Source organism: Lasioglossum baleicum, chromosome 9 (assembly GCF_051020765.1).
Source record: "Lasioglossum baleicum chromosome 9, iyLasBale1, whole genome shotgun sequence".
NCBI classification, from domain to species: domain Eukaryota; kingdom Metazoa; phylum Arthropoda; class Insecta; order Hymenoptera; family Halictidae; genus Lasioglossum; species Lasioglossum baleicum.
Window position 1 is genome coordinate 16,260,489 of NC_134937.1, and position 21,486 is coordinate 16,281,974.

At 42.5% G+C, this 21,486-nt stretch overlaps 1 protein-coding gene across 5 annotated transcripts in view; it reads right to left on the reverse strand.

The window, feature by feature from the left end:
- The window catches only part of Ddr (discoidin domain-containing receptor 2), a 334,142-nt gene extending 313,355 nt beyond the window's left edge, over nucleotides 1-20,787 (reverse strand). For 2 of the 5 annotated variants that reach the window (XM_076429976.1, XM_076429971.1), the window contains exon 1: nucleotides 19,714-20,787. The gene's annotated coding sequence lies outside the window, so the exon portion shown is untranslated. The remainder of the gene's footprint in view (nucleotides 1-19,713) is intronic. The other 3 variants (XM_076429974.1, XM_076429972.1, XM_076429975.1) reach the window with 3 other exon arrangements.
- Nucleotides 20,788-21,486: the final 699 nt, after the last annotated feature.

The following is a 21,486-nucleotide window of genomic DNA, read 5'->3' on the forward strand; positions in this document are numbered from 1 at the left end:
TCTCCGTATCTTTGGTCTAATCAGGTTCTCCCGGTTGATTCGGTGAATACATTAAGTTTTTGCCGGTGTATCGAACTTAATTAAAATAGCGATCTCGTAACAGGATATACGTGTGTACACGGGAAAATTTAATTTTATCGGGTGTAATCTGCGAAATTTATATTGGAGTGTCGAACACGGATATTCGATGTAATTCGGAGTATTATATCGAACCGAAAATTTGAAAAAGGTACAGTGATTGTTTAAATGTTTTTCAGGTTTGTATTACAGTTTGCTACGTGTCCGAATGTGTGCAACAATTTTTGAAAACGTTACGCTGCTATTTCGGGTACGTGCGTTAAAGTAAAAAACTCAGAGTTGCAGAAAAAAAGTACAACCTTTTGCCAACGTCCACCATCACGAATTTAGTTTTAAACACACAGTCGTAAACTCCACCGAACACATTACCCGCCGGGCTATTCTTTTCTGCAAACGTTTTCACTCTCGTCTTTCCCTCCACTTTCATCTTTACTTTGCAAGACGTCTCTACAATATTAGAGAACTAATTATTCATCACATCCTGATTTTTTCTTGGGGAAACAGAAACTTTCAGAATATGTATAATTGAAAGAGATCTACAAAATGTATTTTTCTTAATTTGCAATATAGGTTCCTGTAAAAAAAAAGTTCTAAACTTTTAGTATTTTCTCTGTAATTCCAACAAGTTGCAATGTTTTCAAAGATTTATTTCACGTCTTGCAGTAAACTATTAAATTGCTCCAACTTTTCAAAAAATATCCAAGTCGTATGATCTGCTATTAAAAAAGTTATCGTCCTTTTAAAAGTGTCCGAATATTACTGTAGTTCACTGTATGTTACAAGCTAATCATTATTCTCCCAAAGCAACGTTTCACCTACTACAGAAAAAAAGGATGTAAAAGTGTCTAAGGCGAGTATGCGTGGCAATAAAATTATGCGCGTCCCATCTATCAGGTCAGTAAGCTCCCGGAAGTGTACGTGACCCGGTCTCTCGCCGAGTGTTAATCAGTCGAATGGCAATTTCTATTCTCCAGGGTCCGAGATACTGTCGGCCGTCGAGAATCGCGACACGCGCGTTGAAAAGATTACGAGGTGCGCGAGCACGATATTTTCTGTTTCTCTTAACAATCTCGAGAATAAGTGGCCGTAGACAGCGCAGAAGGTGGAGGGCGAGGGCAGCGGCGAGTATTTCAGGCACCCGGGAAGAGGCCTTTTAGAAAATCACGAGTCGGAAGCGAGTGTGAGAGCGTGTGCGCGCGGTCGCTCGCGACTGCTCCCGTCGTAGAAGAAAAGAACAAAGAGAGCGACCGAGTCACGAGGAATAATAAAGATCTGGGAACGGAACGTGCCACGGGGGAGAAGGATTGAACGCCGTTGGGGAAGGTGAAGGGAGCGCTTGCCCGTTTAAATCGCGATTTCTCCAGCCGACCCGTGATTCGCGCAGGAGCCCCGATATACACCAATCGATGTTTAACAAGGCCAATCGCGCACGATCGACCGATGTGACAATTAAGAGCATATCGACCACTGCAGTCGCTGGATTCGTTGGCCCTTTCACCCCCGCTCGCCAACCCCCGACTCGTTTCTTTTCAATCCAACGCGCGCGCCGGGGACTACTCCGCAAGGAAAATTAGAGGATTACGAAGCCGTCGAGGCTTGGAATAAGCTGCCTCTCTTTCTTTCTCTCTCTTCCTCCGACAAAAGAAACCGATGACAGAGAAGGACAGATTGCGGGGAATGTTCGAACGCCGCAAACGACAGAGCATTAACGGCTTTGCTAACAAAAATAAAACGTATCGGGTCGCGTGACGAAAACTGACGTGAAAAACGTCGAGACTGACACGAGAGGATTTCCAGGAAAGCAGATGCTAAAATGTATGAAACGGAAGATAGTTGATCGATACTGCTTCCTGTCAATCTACCCGGACAGCTCTGTCATTTTCTACTCCCGGATGGTATTGACTTTTCTTGTGTCCGATTGTGTTGCGCTGTGGCCTGTTAAACAAAGACCCAGTTTTACAGTAAAATGGGCTAACGTTTTTATCTGTTGGTTTAATATTAACCCACTCGCTTGAAACTTTGTGTCGGACTCGGTCACGTTTCGAGTTATTCAATGAAACGGAGTGCTTCAACGATGAAATGACAAGAAGCTGAATGGTGTATTATAGAATAGAATTAATTGTGCATCTGTTGACCATTCGGGGCACAAAAATAAGCGTATAAAATGGAGTACAATGTAATTAAATCTTGTAGAATTTTCTTTAGACAGCAAATTAAATATGCCAACTACAATTATTTCGGTACTCGTTTCCCATATCTGAGGCACGAAAATACGTGTTAAAAATTAAGTGCAATATAATCGAACCTCGTAGAAATTTGTTGGTATTGGCATTATCGATCGTCATATAGAGCCTTAAAAGTCTATTTATCAGCCGCAATTAGACAGCGCATTGAATACGATGATCTAATTATTTCGGTGCTCGCCGTGCCCGTTTAAATCATTCAATTACTTCATAGATCATTCCGCACATGCACAGGGGCGCGTCGGAGGGAGGAATATCGACGAGCAACAAGGGTGGAGGTAATAAATAGCGGATCATTCGGGCGAAATAAATTTAATCACCGACATTTCTATTACTACGCGAACCATAAAATACGATATTACAGAGGAATGGGACTAGCAACGCGTCGCTGTTTCCAGAGCGATTGATCGATCCCCGATTCGACCGAGCCGGCGGGATTGATACCGAAAGAATGTTGCGCCTGCATCATGCACCTATATGTCTTTCTCTGTTCCTTGCGATAGAGCAGATCGTGCATGAAAGGCGGCGGCGATATTAATTCACCAGGCATTTTCTCGGGCACGGCCCGACCCGACCGAGCCCTCCAATACGTGATTTACAGCGTCATCGGATGCTCGTCGAGCGACCGAGGATTTATTGTATGAAATAGACAAACGAACGGACGGACGTTCGTTTGTCCGCGTACACTTTGCAAACGCGGGACGATACAATTTTCGTCGGGATCCCGCGGCCAGGTTTGTTAACACCTCTGAATTATACGCGGGCATCGTATTATGCACTCGCAAAGCGATTCGGTCGTTGCTCCCGCTCGCAATCTCGTCGTATTCGGTCGTTTGGCTCGGCTAACCACCAATCGATATCTCGTTTAATACTCGTAAAAGTTGAGTAATTCGATGGCACGGTTTAAACGAGCTCGCGAAAAGATAACGCACCGGCGAGACTTTGTGTCGAACATGATCACTATCGTATCGTTGTTCCTCGAGCACGTACGCAGGTGTCTCATTTAAGGGTTATGTGAACTACTTTTATTTCGCATTCAGTTTTGCATAATCTACCTACTGATAAAAGCAAAATAGTTTTGTAGAAAGACGGAGAGCGCATGAAAATTCATTGAAGCAGTTCGAAGCCACGAATTCGGAAAAAAATATTTTAACGTGATTAATACTATTTAATTTTCAAATTAGTATAACTACTGCAGGAGTTCGAAATATCTACAAAATTTAGGGGTATGATGTAAGTAATTGTCGTTCTCACAAATTGCTTCGTCTCTTTACAATTTTACCACTATTTCCACCATATTGAGGGGTTAGATGACAGTCGACACGCCTACTAATGAGTCTACTAATGATAGGGAACAAGAAGCTGGCTGCTGGCCATTGAAACGATCACAGAATCGCGTCCGCTACTCTCTCTAATCATTCCGCTATACCCTAATGGCACAACTATAACTAGTCTGAATCTTTCAAGCCACCATTATGGCTAATAAATAAACCACCAGCAAAATTTTCAGTAAATGATCTGGCTGTTGAACGAATGCAAATCTTCATCTTCATCTTCAATGATTGCTAAAACCAGCTACTTTATAAATAAAATAGCTATGAACATAGAAGAATGCATTAAAATAATGTATCAATAATATATTAAGTGTACAAATTAATTCGTGGCTGCTACAGTTAATCGATAAATGGATAGAGAATGTTGGAAATTATTTTAGGCAATAGAATCTATTTTCGTTGTTTGTGAATAATCAATAAATTCCACCTAACACGCACGTTGCATCCTCGCGATTATATTTAAACAAATTTTGGATGTCTATTTTTAATACGTTTGACACGTTCGTTCGTAAAATGTAACCAGTCGTAATTTAAAATGTCGTGTCCGGCGTGACGTCATAGATTTCCTACATCCGCGAGTCCGCGTATTATTTCGATTCAATACACCGCGCACGAGTCGGAAAAATTTTCTGACGTTGTGTATATCAGGTTGATTCATTGTAATTTGAACGAGCAGGCCTGAACCAACGGGACCGTGAATTCGATTTTATCCTAGCAACGGCCATACGAAAATTTCATTCCGTCTCACCGGCCAATCCGATACACCTGGAATTTTCTCATCGGCGTAAATTTACTTCGTTGACCCACGGCTACTGGCCTTCCCCCCCTCTCTCTCGCTCTCTTTCTCCCTCTCTCCTCGCCGTCCCAGAGTTGCTTAACCATAACTCTTCTGAAGAAACAGTCTATATAAACTTTACGTTCCAGCGTCTTTATTAAGAGAAATTGCTTATTGCAATGTGTAAATCCATAATCAAACGAATGACCGGCCACCGCTTGCCTGCACATAACTCCCAATTTCCCCCTTCCGTGGGAAATGTCAATTCCTCGGGATTGTGCAACCCATCGCTATAAACCATCGCGAAAGCAACCGAAATCTTTCTTTCCTCTTCAACGAACGATATCGAGCGGGGGTAACAATTGTTTATCGGTGACCCTGCAGGAAAATACGAAGCTCTGTTCGCATTACACATTTTCTCGACAGGAAATCACTTCTAATCAGAGTTGGGTAAATATTTTATTTGAATAAAAGTTTCGAGTAAATTGGGTTTTTTCCAAGTGAATTTTAAACCCCCTTTATTCGAAATTTTTATTTGAATAAAATTTTTGCCCAAGTCTGGTTGTAATACACCAGTGTAACGTAAAGGAATAGTTAAAACTATTTGTTTCTTAATTGTAGACATCTCTTTGTGGTGATGTGCAATTTCCTATAGAACGTGCCTGAAAATGATTAAACAGTGTTCTTGGGCCATTATAAAGATGAACATCACGAGTGTTTCCAGGGCAAAAAATAAGAAAACTATATTCTATGGAAGACGACACGTCGTAAAATTAAATATCCATTGCCATTATCAGACTACGAATCTTTATACAAAATCTTTTTTAAGTCGATTGTTCGAAACAGAAATAAAATAAAAATTAATTTCTTCTTCGAATAATTTTAACAAGTCGAAAATATGTAAGGCGACTACATTATTAAATTCTTCCGGTGTTCACTTGTGTTATTTCACGTGTTCATTCTCGTCGAAAATGCACAAAATTCTCAGTCTAGTGATTATAAATCAACGTAACGGTTTTCACAGTAACGGTTTTCAATAAAAAATTGATCGACCATTATGAAGATCGACAAGTGGCCGAAAAATGAAGTGCACAATAGTGGGTGGAAGTCGATAGAGCAGGAGATCCGCTTCGATTTCTCTATTATTGAGAAACTCTGAAAACCAGGCGCAACAAAGAGGCAATCCACCCTCCTTCCGGCTAGCTCAATTTGTTTGCAGAACCGGACCGTTCGGCTTAATTTAACGACGAGTACGTGGCCGTACTTCGTGAAAACCCTCGACAGTATCTCGTGATTTTCTCGAAAGCGGGACATGCGAAAATTTCCCTCGAACGAGAGCGCTCTCCATTTCCCCCGTTTAGTCGGCCGCGAAAAGAAAAGCGCGACAAATTCTTCGGGAACACGTTCGCGAAACATCGGCCGACACACACGTGCTTCCCGATATAGATCCGAGCGAGATTGCCTGTGCTCTTCTCCCACGTTGTAACGAAATAAAATATCAACTTTATCGTGTATGTACAGCGGCCCGCGAGAAACACTTTAATGCCCACGGTTCACGCCGTAAAATAACTGCACTCTAACAGATGTTCGATAATATTATGAAATAGAAACGTTCTAGACGGAAACTTCCCTTCAAAAACTAACTTCTTCCATCCGATGCGATGGTATTGTATCTTTTATTCGCGATGGGGACGCAGGTTGCATTGGCACGAGCACAATCGTCGTAGATGCCATTTCTGTACTTTTCATCAGTTATCGATACTGCAATAAATGTCTCACAGCGGGACATATTCAAGTGACACCGGTTTCGATGAAGTTAAACTCGAAGTAGATCTTACAAAAATACATCCATTTCCTATTGGTTCGTATCGGTGGGGTATAAGCAGCCCTCAAAATTGGCACAGTTTGATTCCTCACTGAAGATACACAATTTTGCCAATTTTGAAAAATAATTCCGTTAAATATTTTTAGAAGAATATCCTGCCAAGGTTTTCTGAAAAGTCATGTCGCTAATTAAGAGAACCGCTGCACATGTGACCACGTACGACCATATTGATCATGTGCATTCCCTTATTTCCCACCGAGGTATTGATCGGTTGACACCATTGTTTATACGGGCAGATAAATTTCTTATTGCAGAGAACACAGACGGTGCAAACAAAACAGCAGTGACAAAAGTATCGATTATTCAATGTTAAGCTGAATCATCATATTCCTCGCGCACTATAGCAGTGCGCGTAGTGTTAAGAAGAGCAGCAAGTGACTGGGGGTTCAGCGGCATTATCATAAACGTTTCATATACACAGTTTAAGCAACTTACATCACAATAGCTTCTGAAATGTGTCAGACATTCATGAAAAGCTGATCAGATGGTATCTACGGAGGGTTACACGGAAATTCTAATTATATGAAAACGTCACTCACTTGTAGCATTACCTTTGACTTATCAAGTCCATTTATACAATGAACGCCGCCCTTCCATCTAGCTTTTTGATACCATATATCATTACTCCGTACCACGTATATTCCACACGGAGAGAAAAATACTTAATGAACCGGTGGTCTCGGCTATCGGATGATCGGAATCGCGGTGTTCGCCGGTGTACACGGTGAAAATCTATTTCCGGTGTAATTTCTGAAAGTCTTCGGTGCAACCACGCTATCAATATCAACGCGCAATCCTAGATAATGTGTTCGGAGCGAGCTTCCTATTCTCCGGCGGTAGTGAACCGTGAAAAAGAAGAGCGGGAAAATCTCGCCGAAACGTTTTCACGCTATCATTTATACGGAGAGGTGTGCACAGTGTGTATGTCGAGCGATATCAGTTCGCGTAAAGTATTCGCCTGTCTCCGGGCACGATAGAGGGAGAAAAAAAAACGTAGGGAGGACGACAGCGAGAGATGAAGATAGAGGGGAACGAAGAAAACACAACGGGCCACGACCGCAAAGACACGAAAAATATCTAGCCCTGTGACTCGCGAACGGTGCGCGGCGCGGTGTGCTCCAGTTTCCACGCTGATACGACATGTCCGTCCCGTAAAATAAAACGCACCGACAGAGCAGTACTTTTGCGCCGGCCGAATACTCTCCGGCGCACATTTTTTATTCTCATTTCGCCTCCGTACGAAATCGAGCACGACCAGCCGTTTATATCGCGCTTAATATTGGCCCGGCCCCGGTGACGTTCGAACGCGATAAACCTTCCAACCGTGCCGAGGTCGCGTAATTTTTCGTTGGGCATCATATCGTGCGGAAAATCAACAAGGTCATGCATACTTCGCTCGGTAATCGCAATGGACGCTCGATAGTTATCGAGCACAGTTATGCGCAATAATACGCGCTCGTGAAAGTGCAATTCGAAGATTAAGCCTTTTAGTCCGAAGCAGAGCGAGAGAGGAAAAGTTCCCTCTTTCTCTGTCAGTACTGCATTAGTCACGTGACATTGTAACACATTCACGACAGGGATGAAACGCGACACGTGTCTTAGAAGGGGAAGGTAGAGTGGAGACACAAGTCTTACTTTGACGACACTGGATCGAAGATCTTGGGGTAGGAAACTTGACTGCAGTGGCGGGAAACGGGCCACAAACGCTCGTTCGGGTAGATTGAATCGACTGAAAAACCCGACTTTGTTTAATACAGAGGCCACAGACATACCAGCTTCGCGCGGGAATTGAAATAGAAGCAGTCAAAGACATAGACATCAAGCCAGGTGTCAAGAGACTTTATTGACCGAACCAAGAGTCCAGTTGAATCCCGCTAAATCTGGAACCGAGGGACTCAAAGTGATGCAGAGTCAGGAAACTCGAATCGGATACATCGAAAATCAAGAGACTCGAATTAAACCCGTCGGAGCTGAAACGTTGGATTCGAGCTTATCACAATCCTCTAAATTCGAAGAGGATCTACTGAAATTTGAGAAACGCGGACAGGACTAACTTGCTGACAAAGATTTGTAGGTGTCAATGATTACAGCTCGGATACTTTGTTATCGAAGGATAAGGTAGGCCCTAGGAAACTTAAGAACCAACACTTGATTAAACGCAGTTTGGTTTCAAAGTTCTCAGATTGGTAGATTACAAACTCTAATTCTGATGCTGTTAAAAGTTAAAGATTCAAGTCGAGTACTTGTTAAATAAGCTACTCTTCAGAACAGGCAAATGACATTCGGTTCAGTCTTGTACAAAAGTTTATATAACATCAAAGAAACCAACGTTGGCAACAGGATCAGGGAACAGTATACATTGTACTTAGGAAGTAGAATGTTTAAACTTTCAAAGTCTACTTTTTGAGTTTGAAGGGTACTAATCCTGTCTCTTCAGATCTGATTTTCTTCAGAGAGGTTTTGATCCAAAATTAAAGTGACTGGTGTCTGTTTCTTCTATGTTTTGTATTAATGAGTTCCACAGTCTTATGCAGTTTGTACCAGAAATTCAATATAAAATAATTATTCTGCATATAAATCATTACTTTGACCCAAAGTAGCAGACGTACCATGTTCTAATTTTCTAGTGACGAGTTCAAATGAAGAAGTATGGTAAAAAAAGTGTTGTATAAAAATTAGAGTAAATCGAGTCGTGGCTGTCATGAAATGGTCAAAATCATCGTGTCGGGAGGATTAAAAGCAGTTATTTCGTTTTAAACAACGTTTCTGTAATTTCTAGGCTTCTTTCGTCTAAACAATTTTCCATCCTCCCAGTTAAGCAGGTTTGCAGTCAGAGAATTTCCGCGGCATTGCAATCCATCGGTCCGGAAAAGTAATTCAATTGACTGCCACAATCAGCCGGCAAATTGGCTAAAGCAAGTGCAGCGCGGCGTGCGTATACGTCTCAAAGAAGGATTATCTAATTTCAACAGGTACGTCAGGGGCGGCGGCGCGTCCCGTTCGCGAATGTAGGCAAATTAACAGGCAGACAACGCAAAGGAGAAGTAGAGACAAAAGGGAAACGTGTTTATTCGAAGGGTGATCGCGATCGCACGTGAGGGATCGCTCCCCGACCACGGCACGGCCGCAATTTCCAAGTTGCCGCGGCTGAGCTCGCGATCCCTTATTTAGGAGATCTTCCCACGTCTTGTCTCGCGGGACTCTTGTCTCGGGGAAGCATCAATTTCTGGAACAGGTGCGACGTGCCGGGGCGTTAACGCGGGGAACAACGTCGGCGTCGAAAACCTCCTAAGAAAAGTTTCGCGCGCTTTCGATCTCGATGGCATGCTGCGCGGCGTGCGGCGAAAGCAGAAGAGGAATTCGTCGCTGTCCCGGAACGACGAATCATTATCATTAGCTTGTTGGTTCTTGCGTGAACGGGTACAAATGTGGCGCGGCATCGGATCGGTTTCCTCGATCATTAATCGAATTCCAATAATTGCATTCTGCGCGCGACGTAATTGCGTTCTGATACGCAGATCGCTGTTATTAGGCGACGTCGGCCTCGGTTTTCGAAAGCAAATACGCATCCGTGTACGGAGGAAAAACCGGAAACTACCCGAGGCCGGCCAAATACCGTCAACGGTATGTCGTATGCCTTGGAATTCACGCAGAAATTCCATGGCGGAGCTACCCGCTAAACTCGTCTCCCAGGATCTTCTGGAAGCGCTCTCAATTTCTACGGCGACAGTGGTCCTCCTCCCCTCTCCTCTCATCTCTTCTCCCTCTCGTCCTTGTTCTCTGTCTCGCTTGCTTGCTCTCTTTCGCAGACTATTTCCAACTCATACTCCCCGAGCAAGGAGCGACGAAGGTATTGGCGGTGTTGCTGGTTGGTTACAGTTTTGCTGAGCTTCCAGGCCATGCACGCCACATGGCCGACGGCGCTATTGTAGGAATACCTAAAGGGTACGGCTAAAATATGCGCGTCCTTGCTTCGGGGTTAAACACACGAGCTGTTGCGACATCGTTGCCCCACCCTCCGCGCCGTCTCCCATACGAATTTTCAATAACGCCTGCCGGAATCCTCGTCGATATTGGCGGAAAGCGCGGCCGGGCAAACCGTACCTGCCTCGGGAACGTCTGAGTGCAACGAACCACGGACCTTGCATGCGTAATGCATTTCCTTCTCTCGCGAAACTATTCGACGCCTCGCATTTTATCGCTGGAATTTTTCTATTGGCGAAATACTATTTCGGAACTGATTTCACAGTGAATCTATCGAGTCATCGCGCTCCTGAAACCAGCCTTTCTAAATTCAATTCGAAACGATAGGGCTTCGTACTGTTTTTAGTTGACGTACGAATGTTTACGCGAATTCATAGTTTACCCTGATAATTTTCTCTTCTGTTAGCACCTTTAATATCCAGAGACGATATAATGTATGGACAGTTTTTGTATTTCTGTGAACTGCAAACCCGACTACTCATTTTGTAACGGTTAGTTTGGATACTGTATCGTGGATTGAACAAGTATATATGATACAAATTTTGTCGTGTGTGGTGTTATTTTGATCAAAACAATGTCACGACTATGTTGCTATAAGTTTCATGTATAAATTATTACAGGCAAAAAATAGTGTCTGAAAGGAGAATGACATTTTATGTGACAAAATCGTGTTATAAAATGTTGTGTAAAAAGATTTTCAATATACTAGAAGACCTAGATGATTTTTCAATAAAACAAACCACGTAAGAATAAGTGTTAACCACTTTCACTGTAACATCGAATTTCGAACAGAAAATCTACTAATATATATATCTAAGAATACATCTAAGAATTCTTACATCTTTCGATGCCTGTCGTTTTTTCCGCATCAATCGATTTCGATGAAACTTTTACAGTGCATACATATAATTGACACAGACGTACAAAACATACTTTTTGTATTTTCAATATAGATCCACATAAAAAAATTGTAAAATTCAACTTTCACTATTTTTTCTACAATTGCGACCAATTGTAATTGAAAAAAAAAGATTTTCACATCCTGTAGTAAACTAATTGCTCTAGCATCCAAAAAAAAGTTCAAAAATTGTATAGTAGAATATTTAAAAAGTTATCGTCTTTTTTAGAGAGTCCGAATATTAATTCGAGTAACTGTATTGCGGATCAAATAAATTGTCGTGCAAGGGGTTAAACCGTCAAACTTTGTTCACCGTTCGCCATTAATTTTTAAACGTGGATTCATTACTTGTGGTGTCGTGCCGCCAGTCGCGGCGGAGCTTTGCATACGAAAAGCCTAACGATTCTCCGGTTAATCTAGCATCGCGTCGGCGAAGAGTATATTTCTTTCGAATGGCCATTCTATGCGCGACATATCGCGCGAGAGAGCTTGATATATTGCCGCAACAAAGTAACTGAACTCTTTCGCCCTCTCGAGCGGACTCTCCATCGTAACAAGAATCGATCCTAACAACTATCGAGGCACGGGTCGCAAGTGGAAGTTAACGCACAGTGGCTGAAACGCTCCAAGTTTCCATCGATCCTGAAATGGCTACTGGTTCGATTGTTCGTTGCCCCGGAGGTGTACGAGGCGCGTGATTACCAAGTTCTTCTCGCCGGAAATGTCCACGGGAAATTTACGAACTCGGGAAAGAAGCAAACGGCGTTCCCTTAACGACGAACTTCGCTCGATTGCGAGTTTCTCTTTATGATCATAAGAAACGGTTCTCTCGCCAACGGCCACCAGCCGCGTATAATGGACTAAACGCTTTCCGCCCTTCGACAAAGACGGCCGTCTCTCGCAGAGAATTCCTAATGCGGCGTGTTCCGCGGCCCCGTTTAAAAAATTACGCTTTTATCTGCCGCTTTATGGTCTGGTCTCGTACCACCGCGGTGTGTCGCGCATTCGTTGCGTAAATGCGAGGAGTCCCAAGCTGATATCTGCTACCTCCGAGGACACTTCTATCCGGGCGAAGGGGGGACTCTCCGTATTTCGGTCAAGTGGCAGCATTATGCTTCAAAACATTTTCACGCGAGCCCGTTTTCCACCGTTCCCATTGGCGGATTGTACACTCTCGTGCAAGCCCTCAGACGTAAGCATTCACACGCCAATACGAACTACTGCGTGCAACGAGCAAATGGAAATTTTAAGTGCTCCCGCGGCTGAAACGTGTGCATTGGTTGCCGCGCCTGCATCCCGTGTGACCGTCCATAAATGCACTCGTCTTCCTCTCACGTCGGTGTGTGCGCGTTAATGGCGGCACCACCTAGGCAAGTCTTTTCGTTCTGCGGATGCGAACGTGTAATTAAAGCTCATCGAATCGCACCCGGGACACATTCCTATCCCGTAGGAAATGGCCTCGCAACCGAGGAAACGATCCGACATGGAAATCATCTTTTTATAGATAAACGGAGGCCCCGGATTATGCAATCACTGAATCCCGAACGTTAGCGTTAAATAACGGATAACGATAAATATTCGAAGAATATTTCACGGTTCTAGATTAAACCTGCTGAAATTATTCACCGTATAATTAAACTGCCGCCGGTCCCGTACGCTCTCATGGCGAAAGTTGGTGCATCAAGTATTAAATATATTAATATTTAACGCATTAATATACGCACATTAAATTCTCTAAATATACAGTCTCTGGCTTATTAAAATTATTGCAGAAAGAAATACGTTTTCATTTGCGTATTTGTGCATAGACGTCAAATATTTTAATATCAAAATCAGTACTAGACTACGGATCCTTTTACAAAATAAAATTATTCCGCATCGATTGTGGGGAACAACAGTTAAACAAAGATTCATTCCACTCCTTAATCGTATTTCTACGTTAAAAACAACATAAAAATATTCTTAGACTTTTTCATATTTTTCACCGTTTTATATTTCACCCAGTTAATTTCTTCATAAATGCATACAAATCCGCAGTCTAGTCATTACATATACACATTTATAAATTAATTGTCAGATATTTTGATTAAATAAAAGCTTCTTCGCTCTGCCAAGGATTGTGGTGCAATATCAAGTTTAAGACGATTCCATTTAATGTGTAAAATTGGAAGTTAGATAATTTTCTAAATTACGATTGCGCTATACAGAATTTTAAATGTGAGCCAGACTAGTCGATAATTTGCCTGCCCTTTAACGGGATCGTAAAGTAGAAAGTTTCTACAGAAACGAGATCGTTGTTAACTGCAGCTATATCCGTGATACAAACGCAACAATGTACGAAACAGCAGACAATACAATGAAAATCGTCTCATTTCGCGTGGAACCAATTACGTGCGAAAATTGTGGGTTCTGCGTGCGTTTGCATTCCCGCGGTGTCGTAGAACGAAACGGGCGAGCACATATCGCGCGAAAACCCCAAAAACGTAAATGACCTTGTTCGCAATCCCTTTATGCAAATATTGGACGTCTTCTCGCGCGAAGAGAAATTCTAGCAACGTGCATGTTTTATCTGGTATCCAGTTGAAAAATATACCGCGGACCCAACATTATTTCTCTTGAATTTTTATGAATAATATTTATTACTAGCGATAAGGGTAACTCGATAGTCAAATCCGATAATATTCCTTCTTCACATTACTGTTTCCACGTTTTGTATTACTGCAATAACTTCGTTCGACACGTCTAAGTTCATAAGCTCGAAGTTAGGAGTCTCGAGAGTGCAAGTTTTAAATTGCTCGACGTAATTGAATCGGAGAGACCAATCTTGGAATATCAAAGTTTGCCTACGGAAAATTGTACGAGTAATAATACACCAAACTCCTCGTATTCTTCTGAAACTAACCAGAACAAAGGATTAATTGGGCTCATTACTTGCGGCTCAAGATGCAATAAAGGTAAAGAATTTCGCAGAGCTTAATACGAACAGTCTAGGTCAGGAATGAAATATTCAGAACCCACAAGTGTGTTCCGAAGATATAGATTAATTAAACCGATAGGCAGAAAATATATTCTTAATACATTTCATTGATAAAAAAGGGAACTTTCCACGTAAACTAGGCTACTGGTATTTATATTTTATAGACGTCGACGACATGTGTTTTCCGCAACAATTTGACACAATTGGCGCAACAGACAGAAGTGAGATCAATAGAGGGCAAATAATATCACACCACCCTCAATATTCGAGTGACCGCAACAGTGCGTTAATGCAATCGATAGATACATTTGCCGGTCGACCATAAACAGTTCGACGAAATTTCGGACCTTTTTGCGGAAACGAAACGTTTTGGAAATTGTTGAATCAATATTTTGTGTACTCCATACGATTAAAACAGAAGATTATTACTATGACTGACCTACATTTTGGTAATTATATTAACTCTTTAAGTTATTTTGGTCATAGATAACGAAACTATCGTCCGGATTGAACTATCATCAAGAAAAGTATTTCTTAAAAAACGCTTCATAAAAATTGCACCACATGCACCACAATTTGTGACGATATTTCCAGGAAATAATTAATTTCAATAATAAACGATCCAATTGAAAATAAAATGTTAAATGTAATTCGTTCACGTGGTTTTAATGGTTTCTCAGCAATTTCACCCGAGCATGAGCAATCCCGTGAGTCCGAGTAATCCCGAAACGTTTGGGAACGCGAAAAATATAATGTAACATTTTTATCGGGGATTTTTCAATCCCGCGAGCGTGGAGGTACAATCCACGATAGCAGAAAATGAATGCCGCGGCACGTAAGTGTATTCCCGTGTAGTAAGGACAAGTGTGTAAGTCGCTCGACCTCTCGTGACTATGCGAACTTACACGTCAACCGACGAGTACTCGAGCCAGGCTATCTAGAATCTTTCAATTTCTCATACTTTTCTGCTCAAGAATCGAATGCCTATTACGGGTTCAAGTGGCCATTGAACATTTATAGTCATACTTTCACGTGTACACTCATCACGCCGATAAAGACACTCTTTTCCCTACAGCGACCGATTCTCGAATGCTGCTTTAGGGTTCGTCCCGTAAAAAATATGTCGATATTAACCCTCGAAAGACGACTGCATTTGACGACTTCATGGTAGTCATAGCTGGGTGTATTTAAATTTTTATGAAAGTTTTTTGCATATTCTTCAATTTGTTACTTCGAGATGAACGTTGATCTTCTTGTTAGACGTGCTATTCAGCTTATTCTACTTTTTATTTCAATATTATACTATTTATTTTGAAGTGGTTTGAAGCTTTACTAAACATTGACTATGTTTAACACTAAACCTACCGAGCCTTAAAAGTAACTGGTACATATTCCCTTATAAAAATGACAAGATTGTTTTTATTTAGACTTTGTGCTCCACTACTATTGTATAATATGTGCTCCACTAAAGATACAATCATTTCTTATGAAATTATTTTTATTATAATACTAATCGTAAAATAAAAAATCTGGAACCGGTCAATTTAAACGGTGATGGTAGGTTTAGTGTGACACTGTAATAATAAGTACATATTATAGTAATAATTTTTTAAAACCGACGTTCATCTTGTTACAGTGTTTTTATCAAAATTGTTTATACTTGACAGATACCGCTTAACAAAGCACACATTTTTCACTTTATCCTCGACGAAAATTGATCGAACTATTTTTCTAGCGACATTATTGGTATGCCATGTGTACCAGGAAATATAAAAGGCAACGTAATATTTGTACAACTTTAATGTGAATAATGGACGCTTGAATAAATAATAACCTGTTTTATGGGAGTGATCATTCACCCATTTATTCGGACCAAACAGAATAATTCATTGGTCAATCGGACGACGTGAAAACGAACACAATCATTACCATGAATAATTATAAAATGCAACAAAAATGTATAAACCTGCGGCAATGTATACGAACGAATCTTTTGTTTCAAGGTTAAAGCTTGGATCGCGGCAGCAACATACGATCGCAAATTAACAAAAGCTTTCCCAGCGTACATTCCTAAATTTCCCCGAGATTCGTTATAAATCTTCCGGCACGAGCTGCTAATCATCTCAAAGCCGACGAAATAATCATTTCCACCGATACGTTTATAAATTCAAAACGCGCGGTGCATAACCGGGCGCTCTTTAACGACCGTGTTCGCGCAGGCAGCAATAAAACGCGTGATTTAATTAAAGCAACGCGACGGGGATAAATCGCGGAACGAAATTAAACAATGCATCGGCGTCAGTCGCCGGAGTCAAGCGTGCTATAATGGAAACGGCATAATTGCCGTCGAATATTCCGCTTTAAATGACAATTAGGTCGCAGACCATTTCGAAACTGCGCGGAGGAAGAGGAGAAGGAGGAGGAGGACAGTGTTAGCAAACGGAGCCGGTGGTCGATTTCGGGCTGTGCTAAGAAAGAGCCGATCGTCAAACTGCGCGCGAAGTGGTTCTAATCGCCCAATCACGTGGCGGGAGGTCGCGAGACACACTCGCGATAACGAAGTTCGCACACGGTAAATGGTTTCGCAACTTTGCCTAGTCAATGGGGTAGGGTCGAAACGATTTCGCGTGGTCGACAGGTGCGGGCAGCAAGTGTACCCGGCGACTGAACGACGAGAGATCGAGCGGTGAACGAGGAAAACCGTGAATAGACAGAGAGAACGAGAGGAAGCGAGGAGCGAGAGAGAAAAAAAAGAGACGAAATCCTTATCGATATTCCACTGATTTCCATATACAAGAGCATTAAGCCGGGGAGGGAGGAATTTGACGAGCAAGCGGAAAGCAGCCATACGACGACGCGGAATCCAAACAGTGGGAAGCAAAGCGGGATTCGCGCGTCGAACTTCGCGAGAGAGAGCCTGTTTACATGAAAATCAAGAGACCAAAGTGAATTTCAGTTCGCCGATCCCCGCCGGAAAATACCGAGTACATATTCTCAATTAACGGCGGTGGTCTCGGCGCGAAAGCCAAAGGTTAATAAAAGGATCGGAGTGGGTGTGACTCTTTTTGGCTCCGGCCCGCCTTCGCCAGGATGCTGACTATTTTTAATTCTCTTTAGCCGAGGCACCGCAGCTCCGTAATGACCGGCATTAACCAATTAGCGCTCGCCTCCCTCCCTCGTACCGCGTTTTCGCTTTTTTCTCCGGGCTGGCCACGGTTCGAGATACTGGAACAGCCGTTCCAAACGGGCCCGCGAAAAGATGCAACACGCCGTGTCCACCTATTTTCAGCACCATGTGCCATCAGGTCTAACGCGACTCGTTCTCTCGCTCTCTTTCTTTTTCTCCGTCTGTTTCTATGGCTACCCGCGGTTTGGCAAAGCTCTCGACTCGCCAAAGCGAATATTATTTCTGCGGTGACTCGACGCTTTGCACCGGATCGTCCTGCGATTGGCTTAACGAGGCCGTGCACCCCCGCCGGAAGACGGGTTATGAATTTCTCGGGCGAAATGAAAAATTCGTAAACGCCTCTGTCCAGTATCCCGCTGGATATTTTAGCGAGACTTTTCGTTCCGTTTGCAGACCAACCCAGACCCTCGAGACGCTCGATTTACGAGCCCACGGTCGATCGAAAATAGAAACTTCGGATGACGTTCGGTCGAGGCACTCGTGGCCGCAGGAGATTGTAAATTTTAGATAAATAAGCGATTGAATGAGAAAGATAGATATAAGACAGACAGAATTTTATAAAGAACTAATATAACTAATATTATCTGTACATATGATACATAGAATTCGTCGGATACTTCATGTGCTTATCACGACGTTTTGCACATCGAAGAAAAACACTGTTTAATATTGTCAACATACATTTCCAACACTATTATCATTCCAGAGACACAGTTGTTTTGAATTTATAAGAAAGTTTATTTTGAAATTTGCATAAATGACAAGTTAGAGAGTAAATGAAACCTTTGGTCACATTTAATTAGATTTAAATAAATTTTTTAAGCAATCGGAGAAGTGATTCTACAATATTTGACAATATAGGTCGAAAGTGTAGAGCAACATTTTTTTGTCCGAGGCATGGTTTTTGCGAAAATCGTAGAGTACGCGTGCCATTGAAGAGGATGCGTCTGTTCATGGTCGGCTGATTCTACTTTTCGTAAGTACTGACGCGCGTTGATAGAAAAAAGTAGAAACGGGAGGTCATAGCCCGACGCGCCAGCCTGTACGTATTCAATAACGCGCATAGCTCTCTTCCTCAAATCCGAGTTTTTCGAAATCGCAGTTTGGTTTTTAAAAATTTGATTTTATACTTTCCTGTTTTTTTCTTGTAGAACCGTCCTCGTTAAAATGATTGAAGCAAAATAATATTACATGCAATGCTATTTATGATATTAAATCTTATACCAATTGGATTTACAATTTCAATTCAAAAGTTGTTAAATCTGCTGATTAGAAATAAAAGTGGCCATGCTACTAGAGGTCATTCTTAAAGAAACACTTTACCAAACAGTTTAATTTGAAATATTTCAAGTTTCATTCAAATAGACATAGGTCTGTTTTTCACAATTATACGTATCGTATATTCTCTTTATTTCGATTATTTTTACGTAAAGGGTAAAATTTATTCTGGTCCGTATTCAGTTGCTCTCAATGATTAGAAACAGCGAATTTATAAACTAATAAGTAGCACGGCATTAGTCGGCGGTAAAGTATGAAAATATCGCCGGGAGAAAAATTGGAACACGATCGGGGATGAATTATAATCCCTAGACGTATATTACGGTATTGAAAGAACGTTTTCCAATATGGTAATGGCAAAAATTATTTATGCGATCGCAGGTCGACATAGGTATTAGAAGCCCTGGGAAATATTGCGACGAGAACGAACGTCTTTTCTATATTCCGTTCGGATCAACAATTTTCGGGAATAAGATATTACAATGCATACAGGGAAATCCAATTTCCACCCTCGTGCAAGACACAGTAAGCCAGAACCATAAATTCACCGGTTCAATTCGATTAGAAACCGCTGTAAAACCAACATACAAACACGCCACAAACATACAAAAATCGAATATTACTAAAAATCAATTTGTACCCCTTCTGAATAATATTACACGACCACCGACAGTTCCTCGGTCCTTAATTCCTTGATTTATTCAGTTAGAAACCGTCATACAAACAAACCTCACCTATACAAAGACCAAACAATACCAAAAGTCAACCCATACCACTTCTGCATAATACATTCGAAAATCGCAGAAACAACTTACCAAAATGGCGTCTAATTAAGAGGCATATAATTTCTCTGGCAAACGATCGAGAGAAAAGTATTTATCCGCGTACGAATAAACGAAAACATAACAATAGAATGATAAGATCATGTGCACTCTGGTTAATACATTCCATTTCCGATAAATATCACGAGCATTTGGAGTAGTATCGAGGCGCGGGCCGCGCTCGCACGTCACCGACTCATAAATCGGCGCGACAGGGCGCCATATCGATAGATAAATATAGTGTATCACTTACCGGATAAACGCGTGAAGTTGCTCGTGCTGTGGGGTCGGTTGCACACACTCCAGAAAAGTGGGCACACACGCGTAAGAGAGAAAGAGATGAACGAACGAGCGAGCGAGGGGTGGATAGGGTGGGGAGGGGGGAGAAGCACCAAAAGCGAGAACGGTTGGAGAGGAGTGGGAGGTAGGCGCGGGTTCACCGATGTCCCAAACAAAAGTTACGTTAGGCTAGGTCACGTCAACGCCAGATTACACCGAAGACGATCTATCTCCCGCACTACCCATGCCCTTCGCCGGGAACGATCGCGTCCCGACCTGCACGTCGACGGCAAACACGCGCGCACGACTATTCACTGTGTCCTCCGCGTCGACTGGGGAACAGAACCAAACGTTCAATGGCGTCCAATATCCTTTTAAACGACTGCCGGCGGAGAGGGAGAGGGAGAAAGAGACCGACAACGGAAAAAAAGAAGAGAGAGGAGGGGGTGGTACCGCTGGCAAACGGAATCGGGAGCTTCACGTGCTGGATAATAGTCTTTCAAAGAGGATCGAACACGACGCTTTCAAGATGGAACACACGGGGTACGTCGCATTGACAGTTTAGATTTCAGCGTTGACGACAGTTCGCGTACGTCCGCTCTAGATAAGCTGCGCGCGGTCACTTTACCCGTCAGTTCAAACAATTACAAAACTGATGAAAGTTTAATTTTGAATATTATCTCATAGAAAACGAAATCCGTCCGAGAGGCAGGGATGAAGTGACGAACTTGACCGTTTAGTATTTCTTTATCGTGGAGTATTGTTTACGTGAAACTGGAGAATAAGAGGAGTCGTGTAAAAGGTTATCGTTCGGTACCGGTGAGAAATATACAATTTTCGTGGTTGACCGATGGCCTGTCCCAGTCACCGTTCGCGTAGCATCGTTGCAAAAAAAAATTAGGCGTGGAAACAACGTGGCAAGAATCGCGTGACGATCGCTCGCAGGTACGCACACACGCGAATATACCGTACGGGAGGATCTGCCGAGAGAGGGCGACACAAGACCTTCACCGATGCGCGGTTCGAGTGCGACTGAGCGAGTCGAGGCAAGCCCGTCGAGCCGAAAGCCACAAGCCGCGTCAGCCGACCGGCGGCGACGGACCAATCAGGGCTGTCCCCTGCGCAACTACCCGACACCCAAGAATTGACCACATGCTCGCCCATTCACCGTTTCTTTTCTACCCCCTTGTTCCGTTTCCTCTTCTTGCGATAAGACATCGCAAATCCGCGCACCATCCCCCCTCCCTGCGATCGCCACCCTTTTTTTCTTTCTTCTTCTACCCTACTCCGGGCCGGCCATTTATCGCGAGGCCGGATTCCTAAGATGGATGGATTCATATTGTTTCTGGTACGCGACGTTTCCCTAATACGTTTCTGTCGTGATTCGTGATATATCGCGGACGTACGTGAATGTGACATCCCGCGACCGGAAAAGTGAAATAAGACGTTGCGGTCACCATTACTCAGGACAATATTCTGCTAATGCGAGAGAATCTGGAGGAGGTCTTAATTGCATGAAAAATTAAGTAGCGGATTTGGTTGCCGCTTGTTTATTCACTGATCTGAGAACAGAGAGCATATTCAAATTGAGAATATGTGTTAGGTTGGGTGCACAAGGGGTTTCCGATTTCATGTGCAGAGAGAAAGGGGATTATTTCACAGAAAGAAATAAATAAGAAGTATAGAATCGATGTTATTGCCCTGAAAATTTGGGTGGGTCTTAATTGCTTGAAAAACTGAATGCTAT